The sequence below is a fragment of the Cinclus cinclus genome, chromosome 15 (genome assembly GCF_963662255.1).
Source record: "Cinclus cinclus chromosome 15, bCinCin1.1, whole genome shotgun sequence".
NCBI lineage: Eukaryota > Metazoa > Chordata > Aves > Passeriformes > Cinclidae > Cinclus > Cinclus cinclus.
This window is the reverse complement of record NC_085060.1, coordinates 10,117,561-10,133,280: the sequence shown is the minus strand read 5'-3', so window position 1 is coordinate 10,133,280 and position 15,720 is coordinate 10,117,561.

Genomic DNA, 15,720 nt, shown 5'->3' with positions numbered 1-15,720 from the left:
GATCTGTCTACTCCAAAGCTATGGTTATTTATATTCCAAGGCAATGGACATGTCTGTTCTTGGGCAGCTGTACAACTGTGCAGCTGTTGGGTACATTGTTTTCCAAAATGCAGTTTCTTTATTTTGGAAGTACAAGAGGTGCCCCTGGCCCTGGGCAGTTCAGTGGAAGCTGCACACTGGAGGTTTGATGAGGTGGAGGGTGGAGAGCACAAGCAATAGGTGCCTGCATGGGGAGGAGATGTCTCTGTACTTGTCTTCCACTAGTTTTCTGACAAGGAATATTAATACTCAAAACAGAAATTAAACTAGTTTCAGCATGCATGTTTTTTTTTTAAGACAAGGTATAGCTGTAATGGGCTTTGTATTTTCAAGCACTGGCACTTTTCCATAGGCAAGAAATATCAAGTCTGAAGTACACTTCTTAGAGAAACTCAAGCCAATTTTAGAATATTACCATGTTATCACAAGCCAAAAACATTGGCAATCAAAGGTGTTTTTAAAGCCATTAGCTCCAGTTGCACTCACTTGTTTTAGTTTTTCCTCTTTGATAACATGTTGTTTTTGAGGAAATGTTATTTCCTCTCTGACAGTTTGGAGGGTAGGACTGGCTCAGTGAGAAAAACCACACCACAACTGTTTAGGCTTTGAGTCTGAAATTAAATCATATCCCTTTATTTACATAAATGTTTCTCTTTGCAGATGGACTGGGAGAGGGAAATTCAGTGCCTTGAAATGTATGGACAACTGAGGATGACATAGCCTGGAAAAAAATGTCCTGAAAATAACTTATTACCAGGCATTGAAACAGGTAAGGTTGTAAAAAGTGTATTTTGGCTACCAAAAATGTAATTGACTGCTACCAATATATTGGACTCCTTTCTTTCCTTTTTTAAAAATCTCATCTCGTTTATAGGACATGCTCACTGATGCTTCAAGAGACATTGAAACATTGACACCAGAATTGAATTACTGATGAGCTGAATTGGAGGACCACTTGAACAGGTCGTGCTAGAGCAGCCTGCCAGGTGAATGGGTGGATGTGCAGGTGTACAAGTGCAGAGCACCTTTGTCTTGCCAAATGTATTTCTTGTATGTACCCCTGGTAAAACAAAGCAATGTGTTTGCTGCCAAATACTCAACTGCATAAAAGCTCAAGGATCTTTACCCTCATGGTGAAGGGAGGGCTTGAGAACTTGTCTTGGCACATGAGCCCCTTTTCCATGGCCTCAGAGGGATGTGCTCAGAGGAGCCAAGCCAGGCTCCTGCAGCTCCCTCCACACCTGGAGCTTGGCAGAGCTGCCATGGCTGGGAGCTGTGCCGGGCTCACCACGGCTCATTTCACCTGCCCGGCCCCTCTGCACTCCCTGGCAGCCCTTGTGGGTGTGCAGGGCCAGGGAGGACACTTGTGAGGCATAAGGGGTAACAGGAACTTCTCCTTTTCTACATGGCAGGCCAGCCTGGTGCTTCTGCTTGAGTCAAAACCCAGTTATTGTCTTGGGAAGTAAAAGAAGCAGGCTGCAGAATTTAACCTTGAGCTTTATATTTTAGTAATGCAGCTGGTCAGCTTCAAAAAGAGACACCTGCTCATGAAGGGATTGAGGTAAGTAGGTTTAATACACAGTTTATCTATCCGTGAGCAAGGATGTGAAACAGTGCTTGAAGTCGATCATTATTATTTTTACCACATACCTCCTTTGCCCTGAAACTCAATTTTCATTTGAAACATTTTTCTTCTCCTTTTATCACATGACTTGGAAAATCCATTATTCAACCAAATATAAGCTATCCTAAATATGTGTAACTTCTGTCCAGAAAAGAAATTTAGGCTTTTGTGCCATCAGTCCAGAATTTCAGACTGTTTGTAGTACTCTTCCTTTCATACTTACAGTTTGCTGTGCTCTGCAGCCTGAAATATGAAAATTTGGGCAGAACAGAAATGCAAAATAGGAAGATTTTTACAACCAAATTTAAAACTTCTGTTGTGTGCTACAAACAGAAATTTAAAAAAAAAGTGCTGCATTAATTCTTCTTTTCTAGAAGCATAAGCAAAAAGTGGAGAGGGGAAAAGAAATCTGTAACAGAAAAACATAGCAGAAGATCAGTGTTTGTTGATTTCTAGCTTTTATTCCATTTTAATTTTTAAACTAGGATTTGCAAACCATCCACTTGCAGAAATTTGCATTTTATGAGAACAAAATATAATGGGCTTATTTCAGGTAACTTACCTCTTTTTCCTCAGTTTGTAGCATCCAAAACCAACATGCTTGTCATTGTCTCAGTAATTTCTCGTCATTGAAGTTAAAATAGAATCTAAGTTTGTACCAAATGATCTGTTCCAAGATGAGTTTGCCAAACTCTGTATTGCAGTGGGATTTCTGCAATTATGATAAGATACAAACAAAAATGATCTCTGGAATGGCAGTAAATGTAACATTGATTAGCTTCTCTCAATCCCACAAGAGGTTAGGACAAGCACAACTTGCATTTTGTTTCTGTATCTCTGTCTTTGCCAATCACAGTTGTGCTGGTAGATCAGCACAATGAAAAGGGGATGAAGGGAGGACAAACAAGGAGCTGATGGAGGACTTTTATTTGCTGATGTGCTTTAGGATGTTGTTGGTACTCACCAGATGTCTCAGAATTGCTGAATTGATATTGCAGCTCCATCCCAACCAGAAGACAGAAATCACCAGTACAAGAGTTTGCGTGTGTTTATTATTTTTACTCCTCCCCATGTTTTATTTTAGCTGATTATTTGTTCTCCCACCAAAATGTGAAATAAACAGGCAAAGGCAACATTCATCTTAGTCTTGCCTGAGAAATTTCCAAAGGCAAACAGAAGCATATTTCCACTAGCTATTAGTGGATTTTACATTTCTGCTCCACAAACCATTCTGCACATGAAGAAAGGCTCCCCATTTGAGTTTTCCTAGCGAGCTGTTTGCTGGATTAAGGCAAAGTTAGGTCTGATGGGATGTTAATCCAAAACAGTGATTCCTTAGTGTTGGCCAGGCAAGAGAAACAGGTAAATAGTCAATATATTATATCTTTTGACTCCTTTACAGAAATAAAATGCCTACTGCAGGAAGATGTTACTTGTGCTGTAAAGCTGTCATGTTATCCTTTGGGGAAGGAAATTCTTATTTTCTCATCCATATATCTATGCAGAGCAGTTACTCTTCTTACATTCTGTACATGCAAAATGCTTAATAATTTTATCTTCAGCTTTCAAGCATAAAAGTGAGAAAGTTGCCCTATTCCAAACTTAACTACTTGTGTATGTTGTTGGTATCAAATAAGATTAGTGCTTGGAAGATACTGCATTTATCTTTCGCTTGAAGTAACCCAGGAGAACATCAGATGCAAAATGAATTTTGAAATCTTGGCATTTACTGCTGCTTTATACTCTATGTGTGCAACTTCAGTCAAGAGCAGTGACATTATTGTGTGAGTCCCTCCAACTGAAGGGAATTGGCACTCTATTAATAATCCCTCTTTGCAGAGCTGAATGGGGAATGTGCTACCACTCAGCTCTGTGTTTGTCTCATGAAAAGTGGTGATCAGAATCGTGGCTGCTACCAGCCAGGCAGGATTCTTTCCTTGTCAGTTTATTCCTTCCTGTAGCTGATCCCCCATCCAGTGTTATCCAGCTGTTGATATCCTCTTCATTCCCTTCACAACAGGCACTCCTTGATTTGGATTTTGTCCCATGGAAACGCAGCCCTGCCAAGTCCCTCTGTGCTGAGCTCCCTCTGTGCTCTGCTGCTGCAGTATCAGCATCTGCCCTCCTCATGGCTCAGTGCTCCCACCTCTCCCTGCTCCAGGGGTGTGGGTGCTGCTGGCAGAGCACAGGGCCCTGGGCAGCAGGACACAGAGGGGCTGGATATGGTGGAGGCAGCCTGGGTGATGCCCTGGAGCCCTTCAGACCTCAGCACCTTTCACCTGGGCTGAGGCAGGATGGATGCTTGTACCCACCTGCAACGGGGCTATCTATCAGCTTTGCATCACTGCTGAAATTAATGGCTGGGAAGAGTTGATGGTGTTTCCAGAGATGGACTTAGCTTCCAGCCTTATCTTCTCTTGCTTATGGTGGACATCACAGGGTGTCTTCTGAGCAGGAGCATACACAAACACACACATACAGAGAGTTTTCATGTGTGGCCACATTTCCCAAAGATCAGACCCGAATCTGTGCTGCTATATACAAAAGACTAGACATGAAGTCAATAAATGTGACTTTACACAGCTATAAATCCTCTCATCCTCTCATCTTCCCATTCAGCCAAGAAAGATGTGAGAATTATGTAGACTCAGAAGCAGAAGTTCATGGCAAGGCTGGGGCTGCTCTGATCATAGCTCTGGAAGTAGCTGTGTTAGTGGTAGGCTTCATAAGGGCAACTCATGTCCCCTAAACTACCTTCTTCCTGCTGGGGGCTGCTCACTGTACCCCAGCAAGCTGCTCATATGGAAGCTCTTTAATTTCTGCTGTGTAAAGTCAAACCAAACCTCTCCTATTTGACTGAAGAGGAAGAGAGTGCAACATTCTAAAGCAGCAGATCCATCCTTGGGAGGTGAGGAAAGAGCAGCTGGGAGAGCAGCCTCAGCTGGTGGCTGTCAGATGAGGATGTTTGGCTACAATCTGATTGTAATGGATGTGAGCGAGTCCACACATAGATAGGTTGATTGATTAAAATTGATTAAGAAAGTCTACCTGACTCTTTCAAAGCTCACTGAAGTCAGTGGGAAACAATCCTTTTCACTGAATTCTCTGATACTGAGTTAAAGCCCTAGAATACCCTGTCATGAAATAATCTGGTTGGCAGAAAAAAAGGAGAAATTTAGTAAATCGAGGATTGGAGAACTAAACGGGGTTTGAAATGATGCATTTGGTTCCTGGCTCTTCACAGATGTACTGCATGGCATGGCTCAAGTTCACTCGTCTTTTTGGTTGTCCCTTCCTAGTATGGACAGATACGACAATGGGAATAATTTTTTTTCTCTCCCATTTTTTTTGAGGTCAGCTGTCTCTTCTTTCAGTGTGTCTACAACACAGTGCACCTGGGAAATATTAGCTGGGGTCCCTGACCTGCTTTACCAGACATGAAAAAACAACAACAACAAAAGAGGTCAGAAACAAAGGGCAAAGCAGGTCTCGTTACTTCTTTAGTGGTACATCAGAAACAAGTGTAAGGCTTGGAGCATGGCAGGCTGTTCCTACAGTTCCTCTGAAGGCTGATCTCTTCTGCTCTGTATTCAACTCCATGAATACCACATTTCTCTTTGCCTTCCTAACTAAAGAGTGACAGCTGTATAACATACTATTCTTGACTGCAAAATTGATTATTTTCCACAATAGGCTGAGAAAACATTAGAATAAGAGAAACAAAGTTACTTCTAAAACTAAATTATCTGTTAGTGATATGTTCTCCTATTTTTAATGAATAATATATGTATTGATATAGTGACCATAATAATTAATGTTTTTTTACTTGGTATAAAATACTGAAGAATGTCTAGTGATACCACTTTATCTATGCATTTAAAGTTCAAGTACAATTCCAAAATATTGTTAAATACAGCTTCACCTAACTGTATATTTCAAAGTTCATGGGGTGTTTTATTTCTAGGCTTTAAATCTTTTAATTCAGCTAAAAAGTGACTTTAATATGTGACTTCATAAATAATTAAAAAAATAGCACTCTTACACTGTAATCATGCCAGGAGAAGTGAGAGAGTAGCTGAAGTGTCAGAGGTTATGTATTGCAGCAAAGGCATCAGCTTCTTGGTGAAGTCTATGTCACCTAGAGAAACAAGGCAACATTTTGTCACTTTCAAATTAGTTAAAAGAATTACACAGGCAGTAAAATGTTTATTGATCTTTGTCACATTCCTGCTCTACAATAATTCTGCTCATTTACTATGTGTAAGAATGGCTTGAATGTGCCTAGGTCCTCCCCACATCTGGGACTAGGAAAAGTCACCATCTTTGGTTGTTCTTGGCCTTGCAGGTCAATATTGTCTTCTCGGGACTTTAAAGGATGCTTATACTCAAATGCCTAAAAATGCTGCTACTTTTGTTGTCCTTGTACGGTATCTAGTTCAGATTTGCTTTGTCTGTAGGTGATAAGACAATGTTTCTGATTGTCAGCTCTGCATACGTGATAAAGACCCAGAAGTGGAGCTGAGTGTTTTCTTGATTTTGACATCAATAATTGCGAAGGTGCTGATGCATAGCTGAGGTGAGCAGAGTGTGACTGACCAGTATCTGGCTTTTCTCATCTGCTTTGGCTTGAGGGCAGGGTGCTGAGAGGATGCTGATTTCACTGGTGAGGGTCTCCTGAGGAAGATGCTTTCCTGTGGCTGGCTGGTGTTTCTCACTGCTGTGCTGCTCAGTGTTTGCAGCCTCTCAGTGGTCATGTGCAAGAGTGAGATCGCACACCCCGTGACATAGCACCCACAACTCAGGCCAAGCAGTGGCACTGTAAAGTCCTGAAATGCACTTACAGAAATTTGTCTGTCCCATGATTTCTCTGCCTGTATCTCAGTCACCGGACAAAACTGTGTCCTCCTGTGAATGAGCAAAACACGATAGATCATAGTCTGCGCGGAGCTATTCTAAGATATTTAAAAGTGAATAAAAAGCAGCACAGGGAAACTAAAAATAACACTGCCATTCTGTGGAAAGCATGGATGTGCCGTGACAGAAGCAGAGTTAGGAAGGAGAAACTTAGCCTGGTCCAGTTCAAGGCAGTCTAGTTAAATTGATGCTTATGGTGGTGTGAAAATGTGCAGAGGGTTTGAAAGCGGCTTCTCCGTTCAGCGCAGATGCTGCAACCCCTGGGGCGATCCGTCCGTCTGTCCGGAGCGAAACCGCTGTGAGTTGTGCGGGCAGCCCGAGGCCAGCACAGCGCTGCCCGGGGCAGGGGCGGATGCTCCCGAAGTGTCAGGGTTCGCCTGCGACCCTCGGGGAGCCGCAGGTCTGGCTTCGGTGTGCGCTACCCCCGGCGGGGGCTGCTCAGTGCCGCCCGTTCCCCCGGTAAGGCACCGGCCCCTCCGCAGCCCTTTGCTCCATCCCTCTGTCCCGTTCTCCCCCTCTCTCTCTCTCTCTTGGCCACATCTTCTGCCGAGACTGGAGCCACGTGCGCGGCCGGCCGGGGCTCGGGGTGCTGTGGGGTGCGGTGCCCGCTGTAGACGGGGCTCGGGGTGCTGTGGGGTGCGGTGCCCGCTGTAGACGGGGCTCGGGGTGCTGCGGGGTGCGGTGCCCGCTGTAGACGGGGCTCGGGGTGCTGCGGGGTGCGGTGCCCGGTGCGGGCGGGGCCGCGGGGCGGTCCCGGGGTCGCGGCGGAGCCGGGCCGGGGCTGCAGGGCCGAGGCGCGGCCGCCAGGGGGCGCTGCTGCTCGCGCGGCGGGCGGGCGCACCTGGAGCGCTCGGGCCGTGGGTCCCGGCCCGCTCCGCGCACACGGACCGGGACCGGGACCGGGACCGGGACCGGACACTGACTGCGCACACGGACCGGGACCGCCCCGCCGCCGCGCTGCCGGCCGCCGCTCTCCCACTGCCTGCGCGGCGGGGGACGCCCGCAGCCCGCCGGCATGGAGCCGTAGCGGGGAGCTGCTGTGGAGGTGAGTCCTGCGCGCGGCGCTTCTCGCGGCAGTTCGCTTTCATTTTAAAATAAGAAAAAAAAAAAAAAGGAAAAAACAAAATTCCTCAGAAGAAGAAAAGTTCGTCCCTTCCCGTGCCGCCGCGTGCGGGACGGGGCTGAGCTGCGGCTGCTGCCTCGTCCCTCCCGCAGCTCCGGGGCGGGCGGAGGGACCCCGCGGTCCCGGGTCCGGAGCAGATGCTCAGGGCCGGATCCGTCCGTGGCGGCGCGGCCGCTCCGCCGCTCCCCGCATCGAGCCCTGCTGCTGTTGGAGGCGCCGGGAATGTTTTCTGTCACGAAGGGGAGGTCTCGGTTGGTACCGAGGGTTTCTCAGCCCCGCGAACGGCGCGTGGGACTTCCCGGGAAAAGTGTTACTGCCGGAGATTTAAAATAAAAACACTAGAGCTGTTGCCTTTTGGGATGTTGCAGCGCGATGGAATCTGTTAGAGTGGTGCCGGTGCTTTGGAGGCTTGGCTGCGCTGAGTTACCGTGGTGAGTGTCGAACAGTGCGACTTGAAAGCTCTGTTTGCCTCTGAAAGTTCCGTGACAATAAAGCTGCTCTGGTTTCCTTTGGAATCTGATGGAAATCTGCTGAAGAGCACCAAACATTTCTGAACTGGCTTGGATTCAGCGGCTGTGTTCAGAGAGCTTATCCCTGGACTGCTGTCTCTGCCGATTCAAAGAATCGAAAGTTTCTGGTGGAAAATGCTGTAAGTTGCGGTTTCTCAAAGTTGTAGTAAGGTCTGTGTACTTTTGGCAATTTCTGCGCCTGTCAGGTTAACACCCAAACTTGGGTTTATGCCGCGAGGGAGATGCCGTTGTGGCAGGAGCCAGCACTTTGTAGTGCTACTCGGCAGTGTTTATACTCTCTTGTTTTTATCCTGATCACTTAAAAAAACAATAACATATTCTTAGCGTCTGTGTAAGGTTTGCGGATGTTACAGTATGACTACCAGAGTTTTCAGGGAATTGTTAGTGGTGGGGGCAGTTTCACAGCGCCCAGGTGCTGGCTCAGTATGCGTGGCTATCGCGTTCTCGCCCGAGATAGGCTCTCATTCGCCCTGACCGCTTCCTGTCCGTGCCAAAAAGGGGACCTTGACTTTTATCAGGGCTAAACCTCTGCAGCTGCGTGGCTTTCTGCGGTGTCCGTAAGAGCTGGTGAATGCCTGCCCTGCTGCTTCCTTCCCGAGGCAGGAGTGGGCCAGCCTGGATGGGGATATGGGGTTTGAAAAGCCTTGCTCGTGTCAGACCCGAGGCAGGAGGTGAGTCTGGGGTGGAAGCTGATAGCGAGGCGAGCGCTTGCTTTGCGATAGTGACTGCAGTGGAGACAGTGGGACACGCAGGGATTCGGGATTTTGGGCTCCCTCAGCCAGCGGGGTGTAATGCATGTGCAGTGAGAATGAGAAGAGGAGAGTTCTGGCAGCTCACCGAGGCACAGGCAGCGGTCTTTGGGAGCGAGTCCGTGATTCATCAGGGGCTGTAATTGGCGACGTGCAGGATGGCTTTCTGACAAATTACTAAGGACCGCATCCTTCTGAGGATGTTTCTCTGGGCACAGGAGACCTCTTGCAGTGGGAGGACGGGGGCTTGGGCCGACCTCCCTGCAGAGTGCTTGTGTTGCTAGGCAGCAGCTTGCACCTCCAGCATGCTCCAGATCCGAGTCTGCGAGGGGAGACCTTCCTATCCCGAACTAAAGCTTTCTAGCCGGCGACAAAGGGTAGAAGGCACATCCTGCGGGTGTGGATGCAAGAGAATCGCGCATTTCTTGCTTGCTCCTGGGTACTGGGGAGGGTGGTCAGCTGGGAACGTTCAGCGTTGTTAGCTGACACAAGATTTCTTTACACTCACCCACCTGCTTGGGCTGCAGGCAAGCACAGGAGAGAGAGATGAATCTTTGATTGTTCCATTTGTAAGGCTAAAGAGTTCTCTTCAGAACACCTTTTTTTCTTTCACAGTACCTGGAAGCTTGTAGGAGATTTGTCTTCGACTTGTTTAGTGATTGATGCTTTAGCAGTTAAATGGGAGGGAGGGGAAAAGGGAGGAAGATTTGCTGGGACAAGAGATAGGATGGAAAGCCAGGTGTGCCACATTAATGCACTTAGCCAGCATGAGTCAATTTTAGTGGATGCCACACACTTGCTGGAGCCTCAGTGTGCTAATGGCATCAGCCAGTTTTGTTTGGACTGCTCTGTATCTTGCAGAGCAGTGGAAAGCCTTTTAATTTTCAGAGCTGCCAGTCTGGTGGCTGTGCTTTGAAGCAGTGCAGCAGCTGAAGCCGTCAGAAATTAGCAGGGGTGGACTGACCACTCTCCAAACAGAAATCAGATCAAAAAAGAGCCTGAAAGGGTCAGGAGGGATTCATAGGCTGGTGTGGTGAAGGTGAGCTCAGCAGAAGGGCTGTTCTTGTGGCACAAGATCACTTCTGATCAGGCAGGGATTGGTGGTGTGAGAGAAGGAGGAGGATTCCTGTTTTGATCAAGGCTGGAGGCTTGGACCTCAGAAGAAGCTGGACTTGGCAGCCTTACACCTGGATGGGGCTGCAGAGGAGTGTGGAAGTGGAGGCAGGTAGGAACACACTTGCTGGTCTCAGGAACTCGTGGGTGTTGTGCTGTGCTGCTGTAGGATAAGCTTGATCCATGGAGGGTTTAGAGTGGGTTTGTCTGGAGGTGTCAGGCAGCTGCTTGATGCAGTGTGTGTGTGATGAGCCCAGCAGAGATGCAGATAGGCTGTTGGAGAGCAAGGAGGAGGGAATGGGGACAGCACTGAGGCCTATACCCCTTGGGATGCTCTGCCTGCTTGGACAGGACAGGAGCATCCAGGCTGTCTGGATGGGATGTTCCTGTAAGGAGATTTGGTTGGTTTGCATAGGCAGAGTAATTTTTTTCCATGACTGTTCTCAGCTGTTTCCTCAGGAGAGAAGAATGAATACGTGTTACAGTAATCACTTAAAGCTATGGAGAGCAGTGTCTTCTATGTGGCACTTAGAAGGGAGAGGCTGTTCAAAACTTTCTGTGCCTTGTGATGCCCTTGTGGGACCAGAGGTGGAGGAAAAAGAGCATGTTCTAAGGAGCATGTGCAGCCAGTCATCTCTGCTGGCTGAGGTGGGAAGCTGCCAGGGATGGCTGGGGCAGGTAGTCTTGATCTGTGTGTCTGAGGGAAAGGGCAGAGAAGTTGTACTCACTGTGAGAAGTACAAATAAAGCATTTATAGTGTATAGACTTTTCCTGCTCTCTGAAACATTCAGGCTCAGAGTTATCTCTCACTTCAAACTGAGGCTCAAGCTGAAAATACCAGGGGATGCTAAACTGTGAACAGTTGTTAAACAGCCTTAAAGAGCTGTATAGGAAACTGTGTCTGCTCTTAATTTCTAAGCCTTTCTCAAACAATGAGGGTCTGAGCTATTTATCAGGAGCTCTTTTAGTGCTGGAAGGGAAAGTGAACATTTAAAGTGTATCAGGAAATAAAGAGGCACTTTAAGAGGCAATTTGCTTTTCAAGATGTCCAACTAAAAATAAATCTTTCTTTAAACAGCCTTGGAAAGAAAACAGAGAAAAAAGGTCTTGCCCTTGCTGAGAATAAGGAAAACCTTTTTGCTAGCTGTGATGGTGAGAGTTTCCTCTAGCATCTGGTACTAGATCCAGGTAAACCCTCTAGGAATGGGTGGAGAACTGAGGGATGTGTTATATTCAGTAACAAAACTGGTGAGAGGGAGAGTGACTGTCTGTTCGAAATTTCTGTAGGGGCTTTGGCTAATCCTTTCCACTACAAAAGCTTTACAGAGAGTTCCTTCCACCCCTTATTTTAATGTAACAGTTAATTAACAAGGATATCTATTTGACAGAGCAATTTCAGGGCACATAAAATATGTATTTTACTTTTATTTTGGCTGCATCAGAACAAAACTATTATTTTAAAGTTTTCCATAAATGTGTCAAAGAAACCTTCTATAAGTAGTTTCTCGTGGTTCCCAAATTCTGAGGGGATGTTGTTTCTTTGCTTAGCTATATTCTTATTTTCACTCAGACAAATCTGGCAATGCAAATGTTTAAAGTCCAGTCCCTGATTATGTAAGGGGAAAAAAAAAATCCCCATCAAGAATCTGTTTATCACTTTAAGGAACAGAGATGATGCCGAGTTCAGTGAAAGCAACTTGCCTCTGCTGACGGCAAAATGCTGTGTCTGGCTTCTCTGGAACTGTTTTCTAAGTGGCAAACTGTAGACGAGTGTTTTATAAGGAGCCTGACAGTTGGTATGTCGTCTTTTCCTGTTAATTCTGTCTTCTTTGAGCATTATGTATTAGTTAGGGAAGCGTGTGGCCATGGATGAGATCAAGGAATGAATTTCTAAGCACATTGCATGCAGAACTATTCTCACAGAACCTGTTTCATTAATGTGCAGGAGTGAATTTGGACCAGATTTGCCATAAATAGTGCAAATATTGTTATTTGGTTAATATTGCAAAGCTATGAGTTTATATAAGAGCTGGGATAAAGTCAATACGTCTGACAGTTACAGCTGTAGTCTCTGTGCTGTGTGGTTGTGGAAAGAGGCTTGTTTTAAAGGCTCTGTAAAAGCAGGGAGCATTTCAGCATGCAGATGGCAGCCCAGTCTAAAATCTAGTTCTGTTTGTGCTGAGCACCTCCGTAATGAGCCTTGAGGAGCTCAAGGGGAGCAAGAGAAGCAGTATGGGGAAAAAAAGGAGGGATGTGCTATCTCTCAGGATTGAGACCTCCCTTTGAACTGTCTCTCTCCATTTTTAATAGCTTTTCTGCAAAAGCTGCTTGGGCAGCAGGGTTAGAATGGGTATGAAAGAAGAAAAGCATCTAATCTTTTGGCTTAATAATACTCCTGGTGTAGTTAGCTGCGAATTGGACAGACTTCCTTATAGATATAAGAGCAGAGAGCAGTGAGTGAAATTGGTGTGGGTGAGAATCTCATCTCTTTTAATCTGAAATGTCTTCTCCTTTTGTAGTTGAGGCTCTGTAGAGAGGACCTGTGATCTCTGGCACGGCAGTCTAAAGCACTCAGGGCCATGACCTGAGCAGTGGTGTTTGTTCTGGGTGTCAGCAACTGGAGAGCTGTAGTCATGTGCAGCCATGGTTTTTCTGGAATTCATGGGCTTTATCAGTGACTCTGAAGCCTAAGAGTTCTCATCAGCAACTTGTTTTTTTTCTTTCACTCAAGAGCTCTGAAAAGCAGGAGTCAGATTCCTATTTTTCCTGTGCAGGGCTCCTCCACAGCCCAGGGCAGGCTGGCTGGGCTGGGTCTGACAGTAGTCTGAGCTTGTCTCAGCACAGAGGAAATTTCCCCATCCTGGGATAGTGCCCAGCAACCTTGTGAGCTTTGAGAGGCATCTGTGGTCACCCATGGCTGGGGCTCTTCTCTCCCCTCAAATGGCTGTGATTGCTGTTGCACCTTGCTCTGCATTGGGAACTTGCTGTAACTGCATCATTCTAGGACTTAGGCTGATTCAAGGTGATTCTTAAAATCTCTCCCCTTTCCTCAGTGCTAGTGTACATGTTTAGCTTTCCAAGTGTAGATCGTCTTCACATTTTCTTTCTCTCCCCCAGTGGGCTTTTCTGTAAGCTTTTAAGTACTTCTGCAAGGTGGTGAGAGGCTAAGCCCCACTCTGTAAACCTAAACTCTGTCTCTGAGAGTCTTTACATTTCCTACAGTACTTCATGTTGCCTGAAGTACTGTATTGATTAAACCACAATCTGCAGGAGTAAGTATATGCAGAATATTAATAGCTTCTACTCTAGGGAGAAAGAAATGTTGTAAATTAATTGATCCATTATGTTGACCTCATAAACCATGAGGGCTTGCAGTACAGCTGTAATCCTCCTCCCACAACATGTATTTCACTTTGAATGTCTGTAAAAGGCCTGGACTACTAAAACTTAAAGCTGTGACATGCATATCCATCTATCCTAGGATGTGTAGTTAGAATATTGCCATGTTAAGGTTGAACAACAGTTTTCTCTAGAATCCAGGGTAGTGCTGAATCAGTACATCACTGATGGTGCAGCTGGGTACGAGGCTTAAAAAACAGTAGCTAACTTTCCCACTTTGCCATTCTTGTTCCTCCTTACAGTTGCTTTCTGTGTTTCTGAGTGCAGAAGCTGCTGCAATGAGGGGTGAGTACGATTCAGGGATTTAAAATCTGGTTTGAAGATATAATGAACTTGAATTCTGTGTGAGTTGCTTAAGGAATCGAGGTCAGTGTGGGGTGTGAGCTGATAGAACTCCATCTGCTAATCAGTGCTGAGTAGTCCTAGCTCTGGTTTACAAGTCTGTTAAAATGAGCTGCTTAGATTTTTATCAAATTTTCTTAGCAGCAATTTAGATGTCTGTGTACATCGTATGCTCATCACTGTCTTTAGTGTTTTGATGTTATAGATATTGTAATATTTCTCTATATTTAGAATGTTTCAGGAGCTTTTCCCATTTCCTGCCTTTTTTTTCCCATAAATGAATGATATTTTAGGCACCTATTTGATCAGAAAATTCTTGCAAGAAAATGTTCTTATGTTAGTGCTAACAGGGTTTTCTCTACAGGGGAAGCCAGCAATTGCTCAGTGTTGAGTCTGATTGCTATTTTACCATAACTAAAATCACTTTTACACTCTGCAGCCAGACATGTTAATGGGGTGTTGGCCATCCACAGTACTTTTCTCTTGTGCTTGGCACTGAAACCCATTTTTTGTTTGTTTGTTTCTGTGTTACACTGTAAGATTCATTTTGAAACTTTAAGATTGTGCACTTCATATCTTCTACAGTTCCATTTGGAAGATATTTAACCTTTTAGTGAAATTAAAATATTTTCAAACAAAACCTGGGTATTGACACCAAAGGGGTGGTGCTGTTTATTCTGAAATAACTGGTAAGATTCTGAGTTTATTCCTTTCACATCATAGATGATCTGTGAGTTTTATTCCTTTCCCTTTCCACCCAGACATTCAGTCTTTAGGGAAGTCATTACAGATAAGTATTATAACCTTATCAGTATTTAGCTGTGCTAAATACTTTGCTTTGTCAAGGCAAGACCTTACTTTTTCCTTGCTGTATTACTGTCATGCAGGTGATACACTGCTGAGCTAGTAATAATCCCAGACAGTTTAGATGTTGTCCCTTTGTTGCCATTTACTTCCAGTTTGTGTAACACAAGCACATCATGTTTCCCTCATGTCTTGGTTTTGGAGACAAATTTTAGGAAAGAAAGAGACAGGGCTTCCATAACTCCCATTTCTTCTGCCAACGAGAGAAATGGATACCAGGGGATGAAAGTGAAAAAAAGTAAAACTGTTTATTAACAAGGCAAGATACCTGTAAAGCGCAGGGAAAAAAAAAATGAACTTTACGCCTCACCCCCACCTCTCCACGTGGCTGAGAGGCAAAGATGGTGACTGTCTTTTGTTGCTGGAAGGGAGGAGAAAAGAGTTCACAGGAGCTGGGAAACTCGTGGATTTCTGGCATGGGTCTCCTCCTCACAGCCAAAGTTGGTGGATTTTAATTCCTTTCTCCTGTTGGTTCAGCTCCTCCAAGGTCTCAGGTTCCAGGTGGTCCTGCCAGCTCTCAGGACGGGCCAAAAGGAAAAACAAGCCAAGCCAAAAACAATTCAAGGGGAAAAACACCCAGCCAAAACCAAGAAATTGCCAAAAGGATTCCCAGTACAGTCTCCAGGCTAGAGGAAGGGAAGGGAAAAAGACTTCTGGCTTCAAGCTAGAAAAAATTAATCTGGCAAAAGGAACAATGTAGGGTCACTGGGCCATGCTGTCCGGAGCACTGGACAGAGATTTTGAACAGAGCCCTGGAGCTCCCAGGCTCCAGCCCTGCTGCCTGGCTCATCTTTAAAATACAGCAGCTATTTCTGGGCATAAAGCAGATGATTAGGGAATAAAGGATCGTCATAAAATCACCCTAGGACAGCTAATTTTTAAATTTCTCTTTAAATTTCAGCTGAACAAGGAGAATTAGGCAGATGTGAGTTTAGTTAAGGACCTGAGTCCAGTGGAGACTTAAATCCTGCAAGACAAATGCTGAATGCACACTGCCTTGTAGAATTAATGCTCCCTGTGTAT